Genomic DNA, 26644 nt, shown 5'->3' with positions numbered 1-26644 from the left:
TCCAGCCCTTTATTTTGAGTTAATGTCTATCTTTGATACTGAGGTATATTTATTGTTGATGTGCATTTCTTATATACAGCATAATGATGAATCATATTTTCACAGCCATTCTGTTAGTCTGTGTCTTTTTATTAGGGAATTGAGCCAACTGACATTGAGCAATGCTTGTTACATCCTATTATTTTGATGTTGGTTGTGTGGGGGGATGAAGGAGTGACAGGCTGTGAGAGGAAGCACAGTAAGTTTGAGCTAAAGTTTGAAGCCATAAAGACCCTGAAGGGATGGTAGGAAGACTCACCTTCTCCTGAAAACAGGCACCTGTCATGTAGCTATAGCCCACAACAGCCCTCTGTAGAGAGTTTGTGGCCATAAGCCATATAGGGGCAGTACCCCAAACCCCCTAACATGTAGATAAGGTATCCCAAAGCTCTCAGACCAAGCCCATAGGAAGTACCTACTGTCAGACCCTGACCCACCTCAAAACTGTGTATATAAGGATCCTATCTAGAAGCAGTAAGGTGTACGAGAATTACTTGTCTAAGAGCTTCTGACATAAGAGTTGTAACACCACCACTTTGGAAAGAAATATGCTCTCCAGAACGCACTGCCAGAAGTTGTCCCCACACATTTTGCTAGCTAGTTAGCTTCCCCAACTGGCCTGACTCAATCCAGAGTGAACAGTGTAGTGTTTTGTCTTAGAACAACTGAAGGAACAGTGGCAGAGACAGAGATAGAGGCAGCTGCAATAGCAGAGGTGACAGAGGCAATTCCTCCTCCCTGCTCACATTCTCTCCCCTTCGCCTGAATCCTCACACCTGGCCAAGCCAGATATTTTTGTGGAAAGCCCTCCAGGACACAGGCTCACACACACACACGTGTGTGTGTGTGTGTGTGTGTGTGTGTGTGTGTGTGTGTGTGTGTGGTGTGTGTGTGTGTGTGTGTGTGTGTGTGTGTGTGTGTGTGTGTGTGAATTTAACCTCTTTGGTTTGGAATTTTTCATCATGTGATTTCTGTAGGGTTGAATTTGTGGATTTAAATTTGTCCCTTTACCCCTTGTAATATCTTGTTTTCTCCATCTCTGGTGACTGAAAGTTTTTCTGGGTATAAACATTTAGGTTTACATTTTTGGTTTCTTAGAGGCGCTAAGAAGTCTTACAAGGACCTTTAGCCATCTGGTTGTCTGCTGATGTTCCTGGTGTAGAAGATATTATGAATAAAAGCCTATTCTGGAAGTTCTCTTGCAGTAGGACTCTTATGGGCAGGATTGGATTGGTTGTTCTTGATATTGCAGGCCTGGATGGTTCTTGATCTATTTGTCTGTTTTGTCTCTTTAGTGTTTTTTGTTCACCATGCCTGGTGGAGGCTAGAAGAGCAGTTGCTAGACAATGGAACTTAAGAAATTCTTGCATCTGGCTCAGGGAAATTGGGCATGCCCATGAGCATAGGCAGGGGAACTGAAAGGAAGGAATCAAGAGTTGTTCATCCTTTGTCAGTGGGCCTGATGGAGGCCAGCAGAGCAGCAGACAGAAAATGTAGCTCTGAAGAGTACCTGCAGCTGATGTAGGGCAGCTCAGAATTCCCAAGTGTATAGACACAGAGAGGCAGAGTTAGGGATTTGACCTCTTTGTTTCTTGTTTGGTGAACCAGGATATAGCTCCTTGTATTATGAATGCTAATTATGTTCCACAGAAAACTGTTTGCATGAGAGTGTCTTTATGTAGCTTCTGGGAACCTGCCCACAGTTGGTTATGATTGGTAAATAATGATGCCAGCAGCCAATATCTGTGGAGGAAAGAAAAAACGCAGGATTTTAGGATTCCTAGGCTTTGGACCAAGAGGAGAAATGTTCAGAGAGGAGACACAGAGGTCGCCATGCTTTAGATGAGTGTGGAGAAAGGAAGATATAGAGGTCACCATAGGGTAGAGAAGCAAAGATAGCACTCTGGGCCAAGAAAATGTTGTTCAGACAGCTAAGAGCAGGCAAAACCAAACACAGAAATTAGTAAGTAGTAACTCAGAATTATCAGTGAAAGGTAGATTTTAGCAACCTAGATACTAGGCAGGTGGAACCTGGATATCCCTTTTTGAGCAGGCTTCATGGAAACAGTCAGAACAGTGGCCATACAATGGAGCTCCTGGCAGAGTGTGCAGCTGGCTCAAGGTAGCTGGGAATGCCCTTGGGAACCCTGGATAATCCTCTTGATTACTTTCTGTCCCTAATGACATAAAAAAACTATCATTGTTTAGGACTCTGAAAACTAGACGTTGGGTTAGAAGTTCCCAAGTCAGTTCTAACTGGATTTAACAATGTCAAGTGATAAATGAGGGATATCTTCAACAATAGGGTGTTACAATCAAATCCTCATTTGAAACAAAGATTAATTGGCATAGTTTATGGTGTTATTGGTGTTCTACCTTTCGGGCTTCTTCATGCTTGTTCTACTGTGACATTTTCTAAACTTTAAAAAGAAAAAAAATGTAGTTGCTGCAAGAAGGGTTGATTCCTTACCAATACCCAACATGGACGATGTCCTGTGTAGAGAATATTAGATCCAAAACTAAAGAAGAATAGTACCATTAACACAGTCACACAACTATTGACCAGTAGACTGATATTTTTTGTAACATTATAGAAAACAGGGTCCATTTCTGGATAAGAAAAATGAGGAATTTTTTCCCCAGCAGCCTACAAGTTACCCTGTAACAATATTAAAGTTAGTTACCAGGTAAGAAAATGCCACCTTTACTTCTGTATATCTTGAAAGGAAGATCTGTTGTGTTTTTAGCAATATAGTCTTGTTATATAGCGCTAGTGGGCATCCAAGAGCATTGGCAGTTCTGTTTTCCTTAGGAGCCTTTAGGGATTATTGACAAACAAGTCATGCAGAGGCATTTCACATTTGGCATTAAGTTATTATTGCTATTTTTGGTCACCCAATTGCTTCTAGAATCAGAACTTCCTACACATGCAGGGTATATTACTTTGAACTTTTACAATTATTGTCTTTAATTTAAATATATAGTAATAAATTGGAATGCAGCATATTTATATATACTTAGTATAAATCATTACTGTTCATGGATTAACCATTTGAAGGATAGCTTCTTTAAATTAAGTGTAGACTATGATAAATAAGTATAGATATGTTTTGCAGGAATTTATTTATTTATTTATTTTGCTTCAGCTACTCTTTATTGTTTATTCAGGTGGGCACTATAGCAACAGGCCTGTAGATTCTGCAGAATACTAGGTGGAGACTCCAGTCTCTGCAGTGACAGCAGAGGAGTGCACGAAGAGGAGTGGGGTGGCCAAAGTTGTTGGGAAAGCAAGTCAGAGCCAAAGCCAAAAGTCATCTACACTGGGACCCTGGGCCCTATGCCCTCAGCCTCTATTCTTGCCCTCTCCTGACACCAGGCTAGAGCTGAGAATTTTCTGAACAATTTTCTATAGGAGCAAAGTACATACAGATGATGCTGCCCTTCTGTGATAAAAGTCAGAGGATTTCCATTTCTTCATTCCTCCCCCCACCCCAGCTCAAGTAGGGCCATGAAAAATAGCTGGGCCCTATTGCATGTTTCAGAGACATTCATTTTCTCTGGTGTCCCAGCCCACCAGCGCCACACTATGACCCAATTTGAGCACTACAAGCGTTGCTGGCCTAGTGGATAGGATAAGGGAGGGGAAGGGACAGGGGCTAGAAGAGGGGCTCTAGAGGGCCATCAAGGTACAGGCACTATACGCATGGTGTTGGTGAAGCCAGAACCAAGGCACCACCCTTTCAGCACAATGATCACATTGCCCTTCTTGAAGAAGACTCGGGCCTTGCCGACATCCATGGCAAAGTTTACATGAAGGTCAACATCCTCAGCCCAGGCATTTAGTATGACATCCTTACACAGCACAGGGAAGATGCCTGGTGAGCAGTCTGGGGATTGTGTGTCACAGTAATGATAAGAGCCTAAGAGCCCGAGGGCTGGTCACTTGGTGAGCACACCTGCCAGGCTAGGTGAGTACGATAATGGCACCACTGCTGCACTTGAAGGAGACATCCACAGCACCCACAGCGGTAGCTTCTATGGGATCACTGATAATGGGCGCCAGGGGGTGGAGTTCCTTGAATAACTGCAAGTGGTATATGATAGCCTCTGCCTATAGGAAAATCAGGTGCTACACATGAACAACCTCCAGAGGGTAGTCCCCTTTGGCTGTTTCTCCATACAGCATGATGCAGTCTGCTCCATCTAGGACTGCATTGGCCACATCACTGTCTTCAGCACCGGTGGGACATGGCTTCTGGATCATGCTCTCCAGCATTTGTGTGGCACAGATGGCTTCCTGGATCAGTTGCATCGCCTGATCATCATCTTCTGAGCCATGAAGACCTTCTCTGCAGGAATCTCAATGCCCAGGTCACCACGAGCCACCATGATTCCATCACTGGCCTCCAAAATCTAATTTACATGACACCATCCCACACTATGATCAGTTACTCTCTGCAAGCAGTCTTTTGCGGTCTTCCCAGCTCTGGTTTCCTTGCCTCAGAGCCTCCTGTACCTTCTTAGCCATCTATACCCTGTAGCTGGTTGTCACAAATACACTTAGCTCAGTAAATCAAAACTCTAGAAGCTTAGGTTTCAATTGGTGTAGTAAAACACCATGACTGAAAGAAACGTATGTAGGGAAAAGTTTATATAACATACACGTTACTACACATCATCTCCAGTAATTATTACAGGAACTCAAAGTAGGAATTTTAATGCAGAAATCGAGACTAGAGAATAATGCTTCTTACTGAATTGGTCCTCCTAGCTCTCTCAGTTTGACTTTTTTTGGTAGCCCAGGACCATCTGCACAGATAAAAAAAAAATGGCACAAATATTTGCTTATATGACATGCCATTTTAATGGACTAATTTCTCAATACACATTTTCTCTTCTTTGATGACAGTAGCTTGTGTGGATTTGACAAAAACTAAACAGTACAAGTTGTTCGCAACTTTTGTGATTTTCAAATTGGGACACGTTTTTCATATATATCTTAAAGTGTTATATTTGGTTTATATGGCATGCATTTATGCTTTTTGCACTATTGTATGATGGAGTGCTTATAGTAATCATTGACTCAGTTCCAGTTTCAAGTTTCCTCCGAAAGACATCACTATGTCTTTTTTTTAGCTAGCTAGCATTTTGTAGTTGGGACACATTTGATTAAAGAAAGTGCTTTCCTCATTTTATGTGACTTTGAAGGGTTTTTATAATTTGAATTATAATCAAATTCTTATAAAAATATCAGATGTTGGGTATCTGGGACTATGGTTTTATGAATTTATGACTAAAATTAATTGCTGCCTTTTGAAAAACATGAGTCCCCAGCACCTACCTCATGATGTTCATGATGTTCATAATCTCCTGGAGCCCCACTGCAGCCCCAGCTCCAAGGAATCTGATACTTTCTTCAATACTCACAAACCATAAACATAACCATAGACAATCACTTTCACCATCAGACAAACATAATACTAATAAAAATAAATATTAAAAAATTATCAAAATTTTCTTTACTGTAATAATGTGGAAAACTACTATGATGGCTTGAATGAAAAGTTCCAACACCATAGATACATATGTTTGAATATTTGGTTTGAATATTTGTAATCTTTGAGAAATATTACACTGCTTAAGAGTTCCAGTCTTATAGTTTTGGTTGTGAGCCTCACCTTTAATGGCTGAGCCAGTAATTTTAGGCAGAAATCTAACTATTAGGCTAGAACAAAGAAGTAATATCAGGCAGAAATCTAAATTTTGGCTACAATTCAGATGTTATCCTCTTCCCCCATTCCCCACTTGCCCAGGAAAGCCCTATTCCACTCCCACCTCCCCACCCTCAAATTGCCCTACACAAGGAATACAGCCCCCATGGGACCAAGGATTTCCACACCCATCTATGCCCGACAGGGCCATCCTCCCTTACATATACAGCTGGAACCATGAGCCTCTCCCTAAATTATCCCAGGATGGTGGTTTAGACCCTGGGAGCTCTGGTTGGTTAGTATTGTTGCTCTCCTCATGGGGCTGCAAACCCTTTCAGCTCCTCAACTCTTCACTCTAACTCCTCCATTGGGAAGCCTTTGATCAGTTCAAAGGTTAACTGTGACCATCTGCCTCTGAATATGTCAAGTTCTGGCAGACCTTTAAGGACACAGCTATATCAGGCTCCTGTCAGCATGCACTTCCTGACATCCACATCAGCATCTACCATTGGTGAATGCACATGGGATGGATACCCAATTAGAATGGTCTCCAGACAGCCCCTTCTGCAGTTTTTGTCCCATATTTTGTCTCCGTATTTGCTCCCTTGAGTATTTTGTTACTCCTTCTAAGAATCGAAACACCCAAACTTGGTCTTCCTTCTTCATGAGATTCATGTGGTCTATAAGTTAAATCTTGGGTATTTCAAGCTTCTGGGCTAATATCCAATAATCAGTGAGTGAATACCATGTGTATTCTTTTGTGACTGGGTTACATCACTCAGGATGATGGTATTTTCTAGCTCCACCCATTTACCTAAGAATTTCTCCAAATCATTGTTTTTTATAGCTGAGAACTATTCAATTTTGTAAATGTACCACATTTTTTGTATCCATTCCTCTGTTGAAGGATGTCTGGGTTCTTTCTAGCTTCTGGCTATTATAAATAAAGCTGCTATGAACATAGTGAAGCATATGTCCTTGTTATATGTTAGCACATCTTTTGGGTATATACCCAGGAGTGGTATAGCTGGGTCTCATTTTCCTACTTTGTTTTTGGCTGTAGCTATCTCATGGAATCAGATATGTTGAAAGGACATCTGACACCTTCTGTCCAGAACACTCTTTGGTGTTGTCATAAGATTCCTAAACCTCTGTCTGAAACCCAACAGCCTGAATGAGCTTTGGCAAATACACCCTATCTAATTTCTGCTTAAATCAAAACAAATACATATGAAAATCTAAACAAAACAAAAACAGTAACATAGCATCTTTTAAGTACCATGTAGGTTGGCTGCAGGAACTCTTAAAATCTGAGAGAAGGTTTAATATTTTTGTTATCTGTGGGATTTCCAAAAGGGCTTTTGGAAAGCCCTTTGGACAAGGCATTTCTTTACTTTTCTATCATGGGTGATGCCTCGTTACTGAAAACAAACAAGCAAACAAATAAATAAACAAAACTTCTCAGGTTAGGGAAACTTTTAAACCCCCCTGAGATTAGGATCACTTTTGCGACCCCAGCTGCCCCACACTTGGGGGCCAAAATGTCTCAGACCGTTCTGTCAATGTTGGAATCCACACTGTCAAAAGCTTTGGGGGCTAAACTGTTAGAGACTGCACTGCCCCAGGCTGCTCTGGTCCATGGGTTGGGGTTCAGCAAGAAAGAGAGTGAGGACGGACTCGAAGGATGGAGACCAGACAGAGTGTGATTCAATCCCGTTTATTCTTCAGTCTCTCTCCTTCTCTTCAAGTCCCAAGTCTTGAATTCCTAGTTCCTAGTCCCTAGTGCCTCCAAGTTTCAAGTGCCTAATACTTCTTCTTCCTCTGAGTTCTCTAGTCCAAGTGTCTTCTACCTCATGCCTAATAACTAACTCCAAGTTGTACTGAATTCTTCTATCTGCCTCTTGACTTTTATGTCACACTTCTAAGCCACGCCTCTAAGTCACGCCTTTAAGTCATGCCCTTAGGCCTTGTATCTAAATCTGATCTCTAAGTCACGCCTTTAAATCACACACCTTTAAGTCTCACACACCCAAGGGAAAATCCTGGGTATCTAAAACAAGATGTTATCAGAGTGTACTCATCTGTTGTAGGCTAATGTAATCAAATCTCTTGTCAGGGTATATAGCTCAAGATGTCTGCAAAGAATTGAACTCAGGACCTCTGGAAGCGCAGTTGGTGTTCTTAGCCACTGAGCCTCCTCCAAATTTTAAAGTGACCAACAGGGAACATTATAAAAATCATGGCCAATCAGTTTCTGGCCCAATATGAAACTGTTCCCCACATAAAGGTTGAAGGCGACTATGACACCTCTCCATCTAAATAAAGCAAAGTGAGATGTGTAGAAACACTGTTAATTAATGATTAAGTCTACCATGTGTACCTCCTCGGAGCACAATATAAAATGTAGAACTCCATGTACCAGTAGACCTTTCCCTTTTCTGACCTTGTCTAGGGAGCCTGACCCCCCCCCCCATACACACACCATCTACCTGGGGAAGGTTCTTGGCAGGCCTACCTGCAAGTTCAACATCCTTATTTCTTATAAGAACCTTATCAGCACAGATTATGGGCCCCAGCTCTAACCCCAGTAGTAACACCCACCACACACAGTTCCGAAACAACCAAGATAATAGGAAAGACAGGCACCAGTCAGAGACAGGGCAGGTAGCACTGAGGAGATCCAGATAGTGAAAGGCAAGCACTAGAATATAAGCATCAGCAACTCAGGGTACTTGGCATCATTTGAACCTAGTTCTCCCACACAAGAAAGTCATGAATTTCCCATATTACTAGGAAAGCAAGATTCAGATTTAAAATCACTTCTAATGATAATGATAGAGGACTTTAAGAAGGACATAAATAACACTCTCAAAAAATTTGAGGAGAACACAGGTAAACATTAGAAGCCCTTAAAGAGGAAACACAAAAATCCCTTAAAGAATTAAAAGAGAACACAACCAAACAGATAGAGGAATTGAACAAAACCAACAAAGACATAAAAATGGAAGTAGAAACAATAAAGAAATCTCAAAGGGAGACTACCCTGGAGATAGAAAACCTAGGAAAAAGATCAGGAGTCATAGACACAAGCATCACCAACAGAATACAAGAAAAAGAAGAGTGAATCTCAGGTGAAGAAGATACCATAGAAAATATTAATACAACTGTCAAAGAAAACACAAAATGCAAAAAAAGTTCTTAACACAAAACATCCAGGAAATCCAGGACACAATGAGAAGACCAAACCTAAGGATAATAAGTATAGATGAGACTGAAGATTCCCAACTTAAAGGGCCAATAAATATCTTCAACAACATTATAGAAGAAAACTTTTCTAATCTAAAGAACGAGATGCCCATAAACATACAAGAAGCCTATAAAATGCCAAATAGACTAGATAAAAAAAGAAATACCTCCCGTCACATAATAATCAAAACATGAAGTGCACAAAACAAAGAATATTAAATGCAGTAAGGGAAAAAGGCCAAGTATCATATAAAGACAGATCTATCAGAATTACACCAAACTTCTCACCAGATACTATAAAAGCTAAAAGATGCTGAATGCATGCCACACAGACCCTAAGAGAACACAAATGCCAGCCCAGAGTACTCTACCCAGCAAAACTCAATTACCACAGATGGAGAAATCAAGATATTCCAGGACAAAACCAAATTTACACAATATCTTTCCACAAACCCAGCATTACAAAAAATAATAGTGGGAAAAGCTCCAATACAAGGAGAGATATTATACCGTAGAAAGAATAAGAAAGGAATCCTCTTCCAACAAATCCAAAAGAAGATAGCCACACAAAGATAATTCCACCTCTAATAACAAAAATAACAGAAAGCAACAATCACTGTTCCTTATTATCTCTTAACATCAATGGACTCAATTCCTCAATTAAAAGATATAGGCTAACAGACTGGATACTTAAACAGGACCCAGCATTTTGCCGCATACAGGAAACCCACCTCAGTGACAAAGACAGACTCTACCTTACATTAAAAGGCTGGAAAACAATTTTTCAAGCAAATGGTCCTGAGAAACAAGCTAAAGTAGCCATTCTAAAATCTCCAGCCCAAGAACACAAAGGGAGGAACTCGTGGATCTACCCATATAGGTAGTTGAGGGTGGCCTTGCCAGGCATCAGTGGAAGTGGAGGGCCTCAGTGCCTGAAAGTTCGGATTCCCTAGTGTTGGGGAATTTCGAGAGCAGGAAAGCAGGAATGGGAGGATGGTGGGAGCACACCCTCATAGAAACTTTCAGAATTATATGGATTAGACATGAGAGAGGCAGGCCGCCAGAAGACTAGATTCAAGAATTCAAACAAAAACTTATCTTGATACTAAAATTTATTTTGAGAACTGTATATTGCAGAATACACAGCCCTGGTTTATCTACTCATCAAGCAAGCTGAGCCAATCTGTTTGAACCTCTGAGGTCCTGGAATTCCAGCTGGATGCAGTAAAGACACAGAGTTAGAGGCTTATGAATTTACTCTCCCACCCTTCCTCTCTTCTAATATTTCAATGCCTATAATCAGCTTGAAGAAGTTAATGAAGAGTTGGTGCCCCTATTCCCTGGGATTGGGGACTGAGGTGGTTAATATTGGGCTGTCTTTCTAGGGGAAAGTAGTGGTTTTGTTGGAACAGGGAGGATTAACTAGGATTTATTGCATAGTCATAACCTATTGGTAGAAATATGTATAATTGTTATTAAGATGAAATTATAATTTCTTAAATGGTACAAAATTTACTTTGATTTCAAATTTAAGGTTTTCATTGGTATGAGCTTTTTATTCATATAAAAGTGAGATTAATATTGTTACTATCATAGGCATTGTGCCTATGTAACACATTTAGAAATACAAGGCTTAGACCCAGTCCGTCTTTAACTTTTCTAACTGATTTGAGATGGTTAGCCTGTTAGTTAAGGGCCTATAGCAAATTCATGGCTCTGAGTTTATTGTTAGGGTATTTTCTATATTTTATTTAGAAGTAGCTGAGAAGAGTTAACAGACAACAGTTCAGATTGCCTTACATGGATAGTTGGTTTTCAAAACATCAGAAGTCCACAGAATTGACATTACAAACATTTCTGTATTAATGTTCATTTTGATTAGAGACCTGTCTGATCCTGACAGCTTCCTGTCTTGGATTCTAAGAAGAAATTGAGCATCTTTGGAGTTACTTCAGTTGTGGGGAGACAGTCACTAGGCAAGAATTGCCTCTTTTCATCTACAGACAAATTACTGTCCAGAAAATGACACACTTGAGGAATAGTCAATTGATTTTATATGCCAAGACAGAGTAATCAGCCCTTAATAATTCTGCATCACTATGTCTGTCAGATGATTCTGGGCCAGATGGCTGAAGATCAGATGCTCCAATCTTTTGTAGCATAGGACTGTCCAGGTGTTCAGCAGTCTCTATAAATTGGCTAAATTTTAGAAGCTATGCTTTGTGCTTCCCATAATTTCAGTTAACTCAGTCATTCTGGATTTCTGACTGGATTGAAGACTTATACTCTCATAGCCAATCCTGGCTATCTACTTTGAGAGAAAATATTTGAGAGGATGTTTTTCATCTGACATTCATTCTAAAGCCAAGCAAAAAGCCAGGTTCAGAACTAAGTCTTTTAGTTAGGAAAGATGACAGAGGTTATGGTTAGTCAACAGGATGATAAACTAGGTACTAGGTCTATCTTGTACCTTACTGATACAAATTGTGTATAGTTATGCTTTAATTGTATTTTGAAAGAAAAGTTTTATTTTAACAGTAAGTGTGATATGTAGGAGGAGCCAAGGTAGAAGGAGTAAGGAGAGGAAGAAGAGGTGTAAATAGAGAAGGAGGAGAAGGAGAGGAAGAACTAGGTGATGGGGGGGGGGGGCATGGAGGCAGATGTTTGCATGTCTCAGCCAGTCAAAGATAGTTGATATATCCAGGTTGAGTATTGGGTTACATTTCTGATTGTATGGGCATCCTGTTATTGAGCATTACCAAACTTATAAAACCTTTGATTAACATGAAAAAAATTTTATAAAACAAAAAGGAAAAGGGAGGATGGGATAGGGGTTTTCTAGAGAGGGAAAATGGGGAAAGAGGATGGCATCTGAAATGTAAATAAAATATCCAATAAAAAATAAATAAAAAATAAAAAAGACCATACTCAGCAAGTTTCTGAGATTTGTGAAATGCATTTCATATAAATGAAACATTCACAGTACTTTAAATTCTACACAATGATTTTAAAACCATCCTGAAAACGTCTATCTATCCAAGGTTCATGTATAGCACTTGCCTACTCTGAATAAAGTGTTTTCCCACCAGCTGTTTCACTGGAGATTGTCTATGAGTTATTTCATTGTGTATCATAAAAAAAATACACAAAGAAGGCCTTCTCTGCCCATTTCCCCACCTCTGGCACTCATTTCCAGCTGGGCCTGCAGTCCCTACCCATTCTAGACTCTGATTCCTCCTTCTAGACTAATGTGCAGAGGTGTCTGGATACCATGAGGAAGAAAATTGAGGATACCGAACCACAGCTTGCCCCTAACATGAACACTTCTCAATGGTTTTCTGACATAACTTTATCATTTCCCAGGCCCTTCTATCCATCTCTGCACTTTTCTCCTTTAAGTTCTACATTTTTATTTCCATATGTAAAATAAAACAATGATTATCTCTTTGTACAATGGCACAAATGACATTATGCTCATATTTCTCAGGTTAAAAAATATATAAATTTTATCAAATGTCACATTTACATTGTCCTTGTTCCTCCTTTCATAGTAGGATATTTTTGTTTTATTTTACATATTGTCTCTAATTGTAAATAGCAAAGTTAACACTGGAAATCAGCTAGCTATTTGTCTTTACTTTCAATATTTATGCCTAGAGGTTTTATGGCTAATTTTTATTTCTACTTTTAATATGAATATATATCTATTTAATTTTAATATATTTATATCTCTATCTAAGCCATGACAATATCTTATATATAATATCTATTAAAATAAAAAAGCTAATCAATTTGGGTTACTTTCTTTGGAAAGAATAATTCTCACATTCTGAACATTCCTTAGTTGTCTGTAGTTCTTTGTCTAGGTTTGAGGCCTTATGATATTTTCCCTTTGACTTTTGAGCATGTTTGTGTTTGTTTGAATAGTAATGGCTATCATGGCCTCATATATTTGAATGTTTAGTAACCAGAAAGTGGAACTATTTGAAATAATTGTAAGAATAAGAATTGTGCATCTGTTGCAGTAAGTGAGGCTCTGTTGCATACAGTGTGTGTCACAGAGCTGGATTTTCAGGTTTCAGAAGTCCATGCCAGACCCAGTAGCTCTCTATTCCTGCTTTCTGCAGATCAATGATGAACTCTTCAAATATTTGTTTACTACCATGTCCTCTATGTCTGCCTTATGATTCCTGCCATGGTGATTATGGACTAAACTTCTGAAACTGCAAGCAAGCACCCAGTTAAATGCTTTCTTTAATAGGTGTTGTATTGGTTATGGTGTATAGGCATAAACTTTTTGGAATCTACTTTTTTAAATAAGGGCTCAACTTCTCTAGCCCACCATCAGAGGTCATGGAAGATAAAGTTATTAGAATATGGGGGAAGTGAACTTGTTCAGCAGTAGCTCTTTGGGTGTGAGCTCAATCTTCTTGGGCAGCAGTTCAGTCCCATACTTACAACTATGAAACATGACTTGGCAGCTGCAGGCTAGTCATCTAGGCAGGCAGACAAGAGGCATGAAGCAGCAGCTATAGTCCAATCCTTTCAACAAGTAGACACCAGGCATGTATAGCTCAATGCTGAAGAAACCACTAGGCTTGACAACCAGCATGAGGTGAGGCTGCAGAAGAAACAAGCTGCCACAGGAGCCTCGTGAGCAGGTATTGGGTGAGTTTCTCTAAGTGGAGGCATTATCACAAGTTGAGCTCAACAACACTATGTAAGATGAAACAATACATAGGTGTCTTTAGCAATAGCTAGGTGGATCCAACCAAACCAAACACCATTGCCCATCTCCTACTGTCTGTGTGTTCATATTTATACTTCTTCATCAAAAGTCCTTTCACTTGTCTGCTTTATCCGAACATTCACCTGTGTCTATTTCAGGAAACAAGTCTTTCATGTGTTTGCTTTAGCAAGACATCCTTTTACCTGGGTTACCTGTGTAACCCAGCAAAACATCATTTGACATAACTTTCCAAAAGAACTAGAAGTTTCCACTTCATATCTATTGTGGGAAATACTAAAAAGGAACAAGTTCCCGAGCAACGACAGGCAGTGGCATGCCACATGGCTCTAGCTGTGTGTTCTCATCTCAGCAGACTCTCTGGCCCAGTGGTTCCTGAAATGTCTCCACCCAACTTGATAAGTTCCCACTGGCAGGTCACTACCATATCAACCTCATGCTTCAAAACCCCTATGGTCTTTATGGTGCACATCAAGCAAACCCAAGCTTTGCCACCATACCTTTCTCTCTGGTACCCAGTTGAGTCATCACAAGAAGAAAAACAAGACACAAACTTAGTTCAGAAACAATGGTAACTCAATCTCTGGGCAAAACAACTAGAATCTTAATCTTGTATCTATATTAAATTTAAATTTACAGATGGTGAATCTTGGCAGATCCTCCACAGAAACCAGGAGACACTAATAGCTACATCTTGTCCTCATGCAGTCCCTGTCCAAAAGGCCCCCTCTCTCTTCCTCCTCTCTTCCTCTATCCAACCCAGAAGTCCCTCCTACTCACCCAGTGATTGGCTCCTTTGTTCATTAGAGGTTGGTTCACAAGTCATCTGAGTATATCGCTACCCACGTCCAACCAGCAGAATAAGGCAACAGCAACTGTGTTCTTCTTCAAGCGGTTTATTCAGCTATCCCTGTACAGCAAGCTTCTCTTTTTCTTCTCATCTCTTGTCTCTTCTCTCTCCTCCCCAGTTGCCCCTTATAAGCATTGCCTTCATCCTATCAGCAACTGCCACAAAGTCACTGGTGATTGGCCATTCTCAATGATGCAAGGTGGGGTGATCAGGTAATCACACCTCTCAGTGCATACAACACCATATATGGAGTTGGCTTTTCTCTCAAGCAATGCCTATGCCAAGTGTCACTTTGTAATGGCAAGTGCGAAGCCGCTTCCCACAGCTCCCCCCTTTTTGTTTTATGCAAGCAGAAGGACATAGAGGTCTGACCCCCTGTATTTGAAGGGAGATTGTCAACCCCATTTTCACCACCTGCCATCTATAGTATGGTTACCATGGGCGACCCAACCCGATGCTGTTTTCCAGGGGACAGGAAATATGGCAAAACCTGTATGCAGTCAGACAGTCCGAGGGCGTACAGCGCCCTCTGAGTTGCTACACCCTACATCCTGCTGCATGTTAGATCTCAGAGCTCTTCAAATAGCTTAGCGAGATTTGTGGGGACTGGCCTCCTACAAGAGCAGTAAATGCTTGAACAATAATGGCATTAGCGTTGTGCTGTTGCATACGCATCTTCAGAATGGACCATAGTGCTAGGCAACTGATAAGAACAAGGCAAAAAGCTCAGGCCCCCAATTCCCACCCATTCTTTTAGGTGGTTCATTGCAGATCATATCCAGGAGGCCAGGCCCTCAGCAACACAGATCAACACAGATGGAATTTATGTGCACTATGGCTAGCCGCAGCTTCTGCATCAAGCCATCGAAATCTCCCATCCAATTTCCTGTAAAATACTGAGACAAATTTCTAGACAAATGAGCTGCTTGACTTGCATTTTCATATCTTACAGATGTCACACAAAGACATGTATTCTTCCACTGACAGCCCAACTGAGCTAATTCCATGAGCACGTCTACTTGCTCCTGGACTAGATCCACTCATTGATTAACCAGCATAATGCCAGCTCTCAATTGAGAATTAATCTGCCTCTGTGTATCCAGGGCCGTAGCCGCATTGGCCTGCTGCAGTAGCAGCAGTAGCTGACACTGCAATAGGTGTCACAATGGCGGCAGTGATACCAAAATCCCTGCGTGTCCTAAACAGGGTCATAGCTGATGGTGCCTCCAAATGATTTCCCTTTTTGCACTTCGGGTATAAACCTGGAGTTTGGCTTCTTTGATCCTGATTACCCTGCAGCTGTGGGCATTGACACTTCAGGTGTCCCAGTTGCCCACACTTAAAGCACGAATTATTATTTGCTGCACCTGTACCATGAGTCATTTGCATCACAGCAGTGGCTAGACCTGCATTAGACAAAGGTCCTCCTATTTCCCTACAAATTTTCATATTTAGACCAAACAAAATTTTCTTGTCTTTCTAACTGTAATTTCAAGAGAAAAGCACCTTGTCACTGAGATTTTTCTAAGAAAGACAACTCTTCTTTATCATAGAAGCCAAAAAGCTGCTGGGCCTTTTAAAAACAGCTTATGCTGACAATCAGTTCCTGGAAAGGTTTTTCCAGCTCAGCTCGACTCTTAGCTACAGGTATAGGGTAACTTATCAACCTCTGCTGTGCATAGTAAGACTGCCTTTCAAACCAAGGTAAACTAGATCAAAGGGTCGATCAAGCAGTTGTAACGATCTTTTCTTTTGAACCTGAAACATAGAACACTATAAAACATAGACCACCAATCATTCAAACAACATTTGACACACATGGACATTGGTGCACCAAGGACAAGACAATAAACAAAGAAAGCAGAACTAAGGATTTCTCCTGTGGAAGAGAGAAACTCAAGACGGTCTTCTGAATTTTCTCTTGTTCCTAGGAGAGCTCTGAAACAGCCTTTTCATTATTTTTTGCTGACACAACCCAGAGAGAGAACAACTGCTTTTCAAAACCCATTTTCTCTCTGATATTAAAGATGGTCCATCTACCTTGTCCTAAACACATGTCCTGATCCCATTGTTGCTGTCCAGCTGCCTGATTTTGAGCCACATATTCAGCTGAATATTCTATGAAATAGGCTTTCCAATCTAAATATTGGCCAGGTGTTAAGCAGGCCTGGGCAAGCCTTGTACCCACAAATTTTCAATAGAAGAAATTATACCAATGACATCTTTGAATTTGCATCAGCTTAGTAACAATTATACTGATTTCTACCAATAGATTATAGCTGTGTAATCAATTTTACCTCTTCTTTCCTGTTCCAATAAAACCATTACTTTTCCCTAGAAAGACAGTCTAATATTAACCACCTCAGTCCCCAAGTTCAGAGAATTGGGGCACCATCTCTTCATTAACTTCTTCCAGCTGAACATGGGCGTTGAGATATTAGAAGAGGGATGAGGGAAATGGTAAATTGATAAGCCTCTGATGCTTGTGTTAACTGCATCCAGCTGGAAGTACAGGGCATCAGTGAACATGCAGGTGATAAGGTTCATTCACCAAAGCTGTGTATTCTGTAATATACAAATCTCAAAACTAAAAAAATTTTAGTATCAAGATAATTATTTTGTTTGATTCTCTGGAATCTAGTCTTCCAGAGGCCTACCTCTGTCATATCTGATCCATATAATTCTGGAAGATATAACTACTACCTTAATGATGTCATCAAAAAACTCATAGAAAAACCTTTTTTTTCCAAAATTAGCCTTTCCTTAAGCCAGTAACCAGAAAAACCTATACATTGACCTTTTGTCCAGAGGAAAAATATAACTATACAACTCAAAATCACACGCATTTTAAAAGTTAAATCAATTAACATTCTTGGGCCCTTAGTTCCTTGGCCATCTTAAGATCCTTCCCCAAAACTGAAACCTCATCCACGGCCTGTAAGAACTTTTCCAAAATAGCCTTCTTAAGCTCTACTCCTTTCGATTTTTCTGCTTAACTTGTCCCAAAACCGGGAACTTTATAGTCTCTAAACCGAGAACTTATCCTTGTCCCACTTACCTGGGAACTTTATAGTCTCTTCCGAAAGCCTGACTTGTCCCACTAACGGGGAACCTACTTTCATTTTCAACTATCACTTTCAACTTTCACTTTCAACTCATCCCAATACTGGGAACCTATCTTGTCTCCTACCCAAGAATCTAACTTGTTCCACTTACCTGGGAACTTATCTTGTCTCCTACCTGAGAACCCAACTTGTCCCACTTACCTGGGAACTTACCCAGTCGACTGTCCTGAAGCTGCAAGAAGTTCTGAACACATCCCGAGAGGTTTTGGTGGATCCTAGGTTTTGGCAACACTTGTCACTACCCACGTCCGACCCCTGGAATAAGGCAACGTCAACCATGTTCTTCATCAAGTGGTTTATTCAGCTATCCCTGTACAGAGAGCTTCTTCTCTCTCTTCTCATCTCTTGTCTCTTCTCCCCAGCTCCCGCAGCCCCTTATAAGCATTGCCTTCATCCTATCAGCAACTGCCACGAAATCACTGATGATTGGCCATTCTTAATGATGCGAGGTGGGGTGATCGGGTAACCACACCTCTCAGCGCATACAACTCCATATATGGAGTTGGATTTTCTCTCAAGCAATGCCTATGCCAAGTGCCACCTTGTAATGGCAAGTGCAGAGCCACTTCCCACATGAGTACATGGCTAGCTTCTTGTCCACAGCCCTTCCCAGGAGAATAGAATTAACATCAAAATACAGGTAGCACAGAACCATCCACAACACATAGCTCCTCTTTTGTTTAAGAATCATCCTTTTATCTATCATTAGCAATCTATACACAATGGAAATAATCATAAGAACCATCATATTTCAATAAGTGGCATATGTACAATACAGTCAAATAATCTAAGAAAAATTTTAAATTTCTATCAGTATACAATAGTTCAAACAAAACAATTTAAAATTTCTATCAATATACAATGATTCAAACAAAAACTTAAATTTCAATTGATACACAATGAAACAAAATACCTTTAATTTCTAATATGCAATATTTCAACAAAATGAATTTAAATTTGTATCAATCCCTGATTATAACCAATAATAACCTTCCATCCTAGATGATAACAATTATAACACATCAAATGACAAAAATCTATCCACCCCAATTTAAGGTATTAGGACAATGATTCTCATAAAATTGCTTCCTGGTGAATTGGAGTGAAGAATTCCTATATGGACCCCAAGGTGGGTGGGGAAACATGGTTAGTAGCTGTAACACTTGTTGCCAAATCTTTATGTTTTTCCAGTCTCTTTATTATCAATGATTAGGACTAGCCATTTTGAAGTTTATTTGCATGCACATTTAGGAGAAATTAGTAACTGAAACCATCTAAATCACCTGGTCTATATACAGAAAATGCTTTATACAGACAATGTCTCAGGTGACAAGGGGTTTTCCCTAGTCAGATGTAATCTGTATAGATTTCTGTTGGTAGCCATATTTTTAATTCCCTGTAGATACATAGGCATAATCATCTTAATACTACTGCAGGTTTTCATTTAATGTCATGATATCCTAATAGTATATTGATTGGTCTAGTTCCTAAGTTTTTTAGATAACTCAGTGTCTCTCAGCTGCTATTGGTTCTTTTTCACCAACATTAAAAAAAAAAAATTGAGAGTTAAAAAAAAGCATTATTTAATCTGCTCCTGGGGAGTTTTACTCTCCCCTTTTTTTGTTTAATATGCATCTCTTTTTAGGTTCAATTTACTTTCTGTAACTATTTGTCCTGTAGAATTATGTGGTGGTATACCAGTAATGTGCTTTGTTTTGTGATATGCAAAGAATTGTTGCATCTTATTGGATACATATGCAGGAAAATTATGACTTTTAATTTGTGCAAGCATTCCCATAATTATCATTATTTCCAATAAGTGTGTAAATTACACAGTCAGCCTTTTCAGAACTTACAGCAGTAGCCCATTAATTGGAAAATAAAGGAAAGAAAAACAATAAAGAAATGAAAAAGTACCTTTTTGTTTTGGGGTTTTTTTTGTTTGTTTGTTTTTGTTTTTTGCTTTGCTCTGGTTCTAAAAATGTGCCTGAGGCTAAATCGAAGAGTTTTGGTTTACTGGTGTTGGCAGAGGAGGTTTCAAAGCAGCCTAGAATTGACTGTGTCACTTAGATACTACTAATAATTTTTACTCAGATACATAATGCAAAGAATCAATGACAGATGCAAATATTCATTATGGAGAGAACGAAAGCACAGCAAAGTTGATATCACAGCCAGGTCCTGTGCTCCAGAAGATAAAATGCTTAAAGAAAAGTCACATAATAAATATAATGTAATTGACATTAGAGCAATACTCTTTCCAGGTAAGTGTCCAATTTGTGGAAAGGAGTTAAAGCAATGTAGAAGCTGAGAATGGAAGCATTGGCAACAGATAAACAAATCAGAGTTGATAAAATGCAAATGAAAGAGACAGCTGAGTTCTAGCCTCAGCAAACAGCAGAACTTGGCAACTTCAACCACAGGATTCTGGCTTTAGAGTTGAGGATAGAAGAAACTGGTTATGTAATCTTTCTCCTTGGCAAAGGAAAGTTGCTTAGGCCAACCACATGGCTGTGGTTTCACAGCATGGAGGCCCAGAGAAGCTATTACATGAGGATGTGAATGTGAAGACTGAGTTGTTTTGGAGACCTCAAGATGTTGTAAGCCTTCCAAGAAAACTTACTAGTAGAGCATAGAAACAACACAAGTGTATGATACTGAACAAAGCTGAAAAAAGTTGGGGATCTGAAAGACACGTTGACATCAGACATGGAGAAAAAGAATTTTAAATTTTCTCTGGTGAGTTTTGTTTGTCTATAGGCCCAGTATTTCTTTACTATGCTGTCTTCTACTCTTCTTTTTCTTTATTTAGGAAAAGTAATAGATGTTCTATGACATTCTGTGTTAAAAGTATGAGATTTGTTTTCTGATTCTAATTTTTATAGAGGTTATAGTTAAAAGATAGCTTTAAGTCTCAGAAGATATTTTCAATTTTGAATTTTAAAATGCTGTTAAGTGTGAAAGACCATGAGCACTTCTGAAGTTGGACTGAATGCTTTTTATTCATTATGTCATAGCTGCCCAACGTAGAGGTCCAGGAAGTAGCATGAGGCAGTTTTAATAAGAATGGTCTTTGTAGGCTTACTTATTTGCCTAATACATGAATGTGTGTGTGTGTGTGTGTGTGTGTGTGTGTGTGTGTGTGTGTGTGGGCATGAAACTATTTGAAAGGGGATATGGAAAAGCGGATAACATCCGAAATGTAGATAAGCAAATTATTCAATAAAAAAAGAAAAACAAAGAAACAAAAAAATACAGATATTGGAAATGGCTATCACAGTTGAACATTTGAGACTTTTTTGCAGCAATTTAATACTACCCATATTACTGGGATTCTTTATAATTGTAAGGACAAAAGACTGTGGAAGGGGCCCATGGAATTTTAAAATACCATCTTCATAAAATAAAAAAGGGGGATATATATCCCCATACACCACAAATTTATTTAAATCATGTTCTTTTTATTTTAAATATTTGTAAAAGAAATTTGAATGCCAAGAAACTTTCTGCTGAGTGTCTATGGCACTCTACAACTAGGCATACTTATGCATAGGTGAAAGGGAAGAATCTACTTACTGTAGTAAGTCATGATCTCAATCAGGTATTAAATATGGGGAAGAGGGCATGTTTGTGGTTTTTTTTTTTTTTTTTTTTTTCTGCAGCATGGTGGCTGCCAGAGCAATGGGTGAGACATGCTGATGCCAGGACAAAGAATGATGCTGACCTGTGAGCTTGCTGAGTGCCCAGACAATGGTGACTGGTAATCTGTATTGGACATATGTTCCCAACCCACCATTGCTTACCTATACCCCTGATGGGACAAGCTGCCTTGCTTTAGGTTTTAGACTTGTGAAACAGAGAATCAAAAGGACAAGTTATAATAACCCTTGTATTGCTCTTAAATGTGACAAGTCATTCAAACTCAATCATGGACTGGTCTAGAAATCAATCCAATATTGGAAATAAAAGTCTTCATTTGGAGGTCTGGTTCTGGACTTTTACAAAGACATATTTGGAAGTTAGCAGCAGTTCTCTATGATGTTATGTTAGCAAGAGATAAAGTGGGCACAGCATCTAAATTTCATACGGGTGTTAGCACATGTGTTAAAGCTCTTTTAATTGTCAAGTTAAAATTATATTTGTTTCTTCTACAGTATTTAATGTAATTTGCACTGATTGTACACCTTCTAAGTGTGTTAGTGTTTTGAAATCCAGCATGTCAGTTATGAAGTTTTATCAACCAGCTTTTATTTTAGTACCCTGAGAATCACAGAACCTTCTAAAAATATTAAAAATTATTTATTCTAAAAATAGCTTGCAAGTACTCAAAGAAATGAGTCAGGCTTTAAGCAGAAACAAAAGGGTAGTAGGCTTGATTATTGCTAGTATAACAGTTTTAATTACATTAATTGCTAGCACCACTGCTTCTGCAATTGCTGTGACACAAGAAGTTAAGACAGCTACTTTTGTTAATTGTTTAGCAAAAAATGTTACTGTGTTAAATATACCAGAGGATTTAGATAGGCATTCGGAAGAACAGACTAATGCTCTTTATCCTATACAAATTACTGGAAGAAAGTTCAGAATTTAAGGGTAAAGAGCCATCTTGAGTGTCATGCCAAATACTATTGAATTAATGTTAGTTCTACAACTTACAGTGGTAGTCATTATAATTAGGAAGAAGTTTAATGACACTTGCAGTGTATTTGACATAATTCTAACACCTCTCAGGACGTTTTAACGATACATAGAGAGCTTATCAATTTCAAGAATGCTGTTCTGCTGAGTGTTGATTCAATAGATACTGCAGATAAAATTACTCATGGCCTAAAGTCAGTATTTCTATTTTGGTCAAGCTTCAAGAATGGCATATATAGCTTGATCACACTAGTCCATTTGGTCCTGAGAATACTTTTATTTCTGCCCATCATGTTAAAGCATGTTTTTAACAACATCAACATGTTGATAACCAAAGTATATGACCTGAACCTGAAAATGAATCTCCAGACAGTGTTATTAATTAGCAGGCTGTAAATTAGCAGGCTGTAAATTAGCAGGCTGGCAAACCAAGGACAGGTAAGATTCTGCACAGAGCCTTACCAACCTAAGACAAAAGTGCATCGCTTTTGATAATGCATATTCCATGAAGGTTAAAAAAGGCATTCTTGTCAGAATGACCTAAGACAGGCTCACACTTGTTAATGAAATAAAAAAGGGGAAGAGACAGAGAGCCTTGGGGACTGCTTGGCAAGAATCTGACATGGGCCAAAGAAGGGAATTGGGCTGCTTGGCAGGAATATGACATTGGCTAAGAACAAGGAAGTATGCTTCAGGTAGGAATCTGACATTTGGCTAGAACAAAGAAGTAATTTCAGGAATCTAAATTTTTGACTAGAACAAGGAAGTAGGCTTCAGACATGAAAATGACTTTGGGCTAGGACAGGGAAGTTGGTTCAGATATTTTGGATATTCTGATAATCTCTTAGAAACAGTGATCACAGGAGAGTTCGTGGATTTTTGTTTATTGTCTTGCTTGTTCCTTGACTATTTGCATCTATTACACTGCTAGTCCCTCAATCTAGAACAGACCTTAGTACTTGCATGTAATTCAAATGGTATAAAAGCAAAATAGAGGATGTGGGATGCAATAGGGGGTTCTGGGGAAGGGAAATGGAGAAAGGGGATGACATCTGAAATGCAAATAAATAAAATATCCAATAAAAACTAAAGCAAATATTAAAAAAAAAAACAAGCAAACAACCCCTTCAAAAAAACAAAAAACAAAACAACAAGAAAGAATTTATAGTCATTTTGGAGTAAGTATGGCCTTGTTGGAGAAAGTATGTCATTGGGGGTTTGGCTTTGAGGTTTCAAAAGACAATTTAGATAAGGATGTAGTCCTCAATCATTTCTCCAAATCTTTGCCTTCTATACCTGTTGCCATGCTTACCACCATGATGATAAAAGTCTAAATTTAAACTGTAAGCATGCTCCTGATTAATTCTTTCTGTTTTTTGTTTCTGTGACAAAACACTACAACAAAGGTAAAAGGAAACCTAGAAAAGTATATGTGTACTAGAGCTTTTGGTTTTGTTTGTGAAAAAAGTCATTATGGCAGTAACATCTAGGAACTCATATTGATCATATTTAGGAGTCAGTAAAGAAGGAAAATTCTATCAAAGAGGGTTTTGAAATTTTAGTGCCTACCTTCCATGCCCCAGCAAACCCATGCTTTGAAATAATTGAGATATCTAAAAGTAGAGATCAAACCTATGATAACAATTCTCATTTAAACCACCACATTTTAAATTAAACTTTTTTCTTTCCGTGATGGCCTTTGCAGCATTCATTAGGAGTCCAGTAGAATAGCAAAGTATAATTTTACCCTAGGGGCCTGGTGTTTAAGGCTGGCATGCAGATCCAGCAGATGAATTTAATTTCTCACTCTGAGAAATTGTCTTCTGTCACCTTAGTTCTCTTGCCTAGGTCTTCAGATTCCACTGTGAAAAAGATCAAAGGCAGATCTGTTCCAACCAAGTATCCACAGTTTCTGCCGAGGGATGATGAACTTCCTGAGAATCCATCAGCTTCATTCAGTTGGAATGACACACACCAACCTCTTTATAAAGCCTGAAGCTTTATAAGACATCTCTTATGTGTGTAAAACTTTTGAGAGACTGTAAACCTAACCTGGTTCTACAGCTTTGGCTAAAGATGATTCTAGATAAATGACTTATTTTTTGTGATATGAGAGAAAAGAAAAGAATTATTTGAGTAAAATGAATATACACAACCCAAGTGTAATTGGAAATTTCCCTGAGGCAGACATTTACTGCTATGTTTTTTCTTTCCCTTTCCTTTCTTCATCATTTTTTTCTCATAATCCTCTGTAATTACAATTTACTTTATATTTTCATAGTCCTTTTCAGATGTTGTTTCTGAGATTCAGTTTATATGCCAGAAAGGCCTTCTGATTCTACTCTTTATTCCAAATATGAAGGGACAGAAAAAAAGATATTGCTATCTAACTGTGATATGTTGATGATCTAGCCAAATAAATATAATTAAAATTGATTGAGATCATGTAATGACAAGTCTCTAAGAAATGATGATAGAAGATAATCACAATAAAATATTCAAATTTAGAGCCCAACCACCATGTAAATCAGACGCAAAACCTACACAAAATGGTTAAATTACTGACATATATTAGGAAAAATATAGCAAACAATCTAGGTGTGGGTCAAAGAATGAAAGGTTTCTGTTCTAGCCACTCTAGCTTCATGCTTCAAGCAAAGTATTTAAGCAATAAGTTAAGAAATGTGGGGAAAAATCTCCGGGCGGGGGGTGGGGGGGGGGAGGGAGTCCGGCGGCAGAGTCTCAGGGCGGTTGACACCAGGGCTTCCCGCGCCACCAGCGCAGGATCCCACATTCACGCAGCTGTCGGTGGGTGGGCCGGTGGCTGCATCGGTAAGGTTCCAGGGTTCCAAAAGCTGGGAATCAGGCGGAGAGACCATGAACACGTGGAGTCCGGTTTTCCAAAGCTTTTATTGTTCATGGCATGGTGAATGGGCGCAACTGGTACACGCTTCCCCAGCCAAAAGCCAGGGGAGACCAGTCTTATAGGGAAGGGAGAAAGGGGAGGGAATAACTTAATTAGCTATGCCCCTGGCCTTTTGATAATTCATTAATATTTAAATCTCTGGAGGTAGAGACTTGTTAGTCACACCCTCTACCTGTCCTACGTGACTGAAGGTAACAGGTTAAATGGAGTTACCTCGTCCAAGGCCCAACAAAGAAAGACATGTTTTCTTGAGTATTATATCAAACTCTATTCATAAAACAGCTTGTTATGATGTTATAATTATTTACATCTCTTTGTAAAGTTAGACTGAAACACAATGAACGAAATTATGAGTTTGTTGTTTGGTCTTTGGTGAATAATGAAATAGTTTTATACCTTTTCTGATAAGGTCATAAAATTCAATAAACCAAAACTCAGTTTTATACTATAGTATACCTGCTTTAATGATTTTTATAAAACATTTTGAAACTACAAATGTATATGATATTTGAACTAACATTTGGTCAATCCTATTTTTGTATTTTCCTAAAATATCATTATGTATTCTACATTAGAAGAGTTTTTTTCACTGAGGCTATATTGATTTGAACATTTTGCTCTGAAATGATACACCTAAAGAGTGTCATGTCCCTATGTTTCTGAACTGGTAGCCTCATTGATTTTTTGTCTGACACCTAAAATCTATCTGTTCTGTTATATTTTTTCTATCTATCTTCAATCTCACCTATACATTTTTCTATCTATGGAAAACACATTTAATGAATTCTAATTAGGGCAGTAAATTGTCTTCAACATTACACTAATAAAATAAGCAACTATCCTACCTTTTACTGGTTCCTATTTATTTTTATAGTTATCACCATTAATTTATCTTTACATGGTAGAAATTACAAGCATTTAAATGTAAAAGACATAATTATGTAAGGTAATCAAAATGACAGAATATATGTAGGGGATGAATTTTGTCATAAAAGAAATAAAGGTTACCAACTTATGATTAAAAAGATGACTCAATAAATTTACCACTTGCCACTAATGTATAAGTTCTGATCATAAGAACACATGTAAAAAATCTGAGAACCATAATTTAGACTTGTAATCTTAGCACTGGGAATGTGGAGACAGGAAAATCTGTAGAGTTAGTGGGACATCTATTCTAGCTGAATCAATAAGTTCTTGATCTAAGGCTGTCATAAGAATGTATGGAAATAAATAAGAATAATACAAAGTACCTTTGCCTATGCATATATGTGCTATTTTCCCCCACTACACAGAAGTTAACATCAGTTATATAATAGCTTTATGATTTGTTTATGTGTATAAACTTGAGGGCATTAGATT

General features: G+C 38.8%; 1 pseudogene; it reads right to left on the bottom strand.

The window, feature by feature from the left end:
* Positions 1-3720: 3720 nt before the first annotated feature.
* On the bottom strand, positions 3721-4567 carry LOC117724685 (pyruvate kinase PKM pseudogene; annotated as a pseudogene).
* Between the last annotated feature and the right edge of the window lie 22077 nt (positions 4568-26644).

The sequence above is a fragment of the Arvicanthis niloticus genome, chromosome 20 (assembly GCF_011762505.2).
Source record: "Arvicanthis niloticus isolate mArvNil1 chromosome 20, mArvNil1.pat.X, whole genome shotgun sequence".
NCBI lineage: Eukaryota > Metazoa > Chordata > Mammalia > Rodentia > Muridae > Arvicanthis > Arvicanthis niloticus.
The sequence above is the reverse complement of the archived record's forward strand: the minus strand, read 5'-3'. Positions and strand labels throughout refer to the sequence as shown.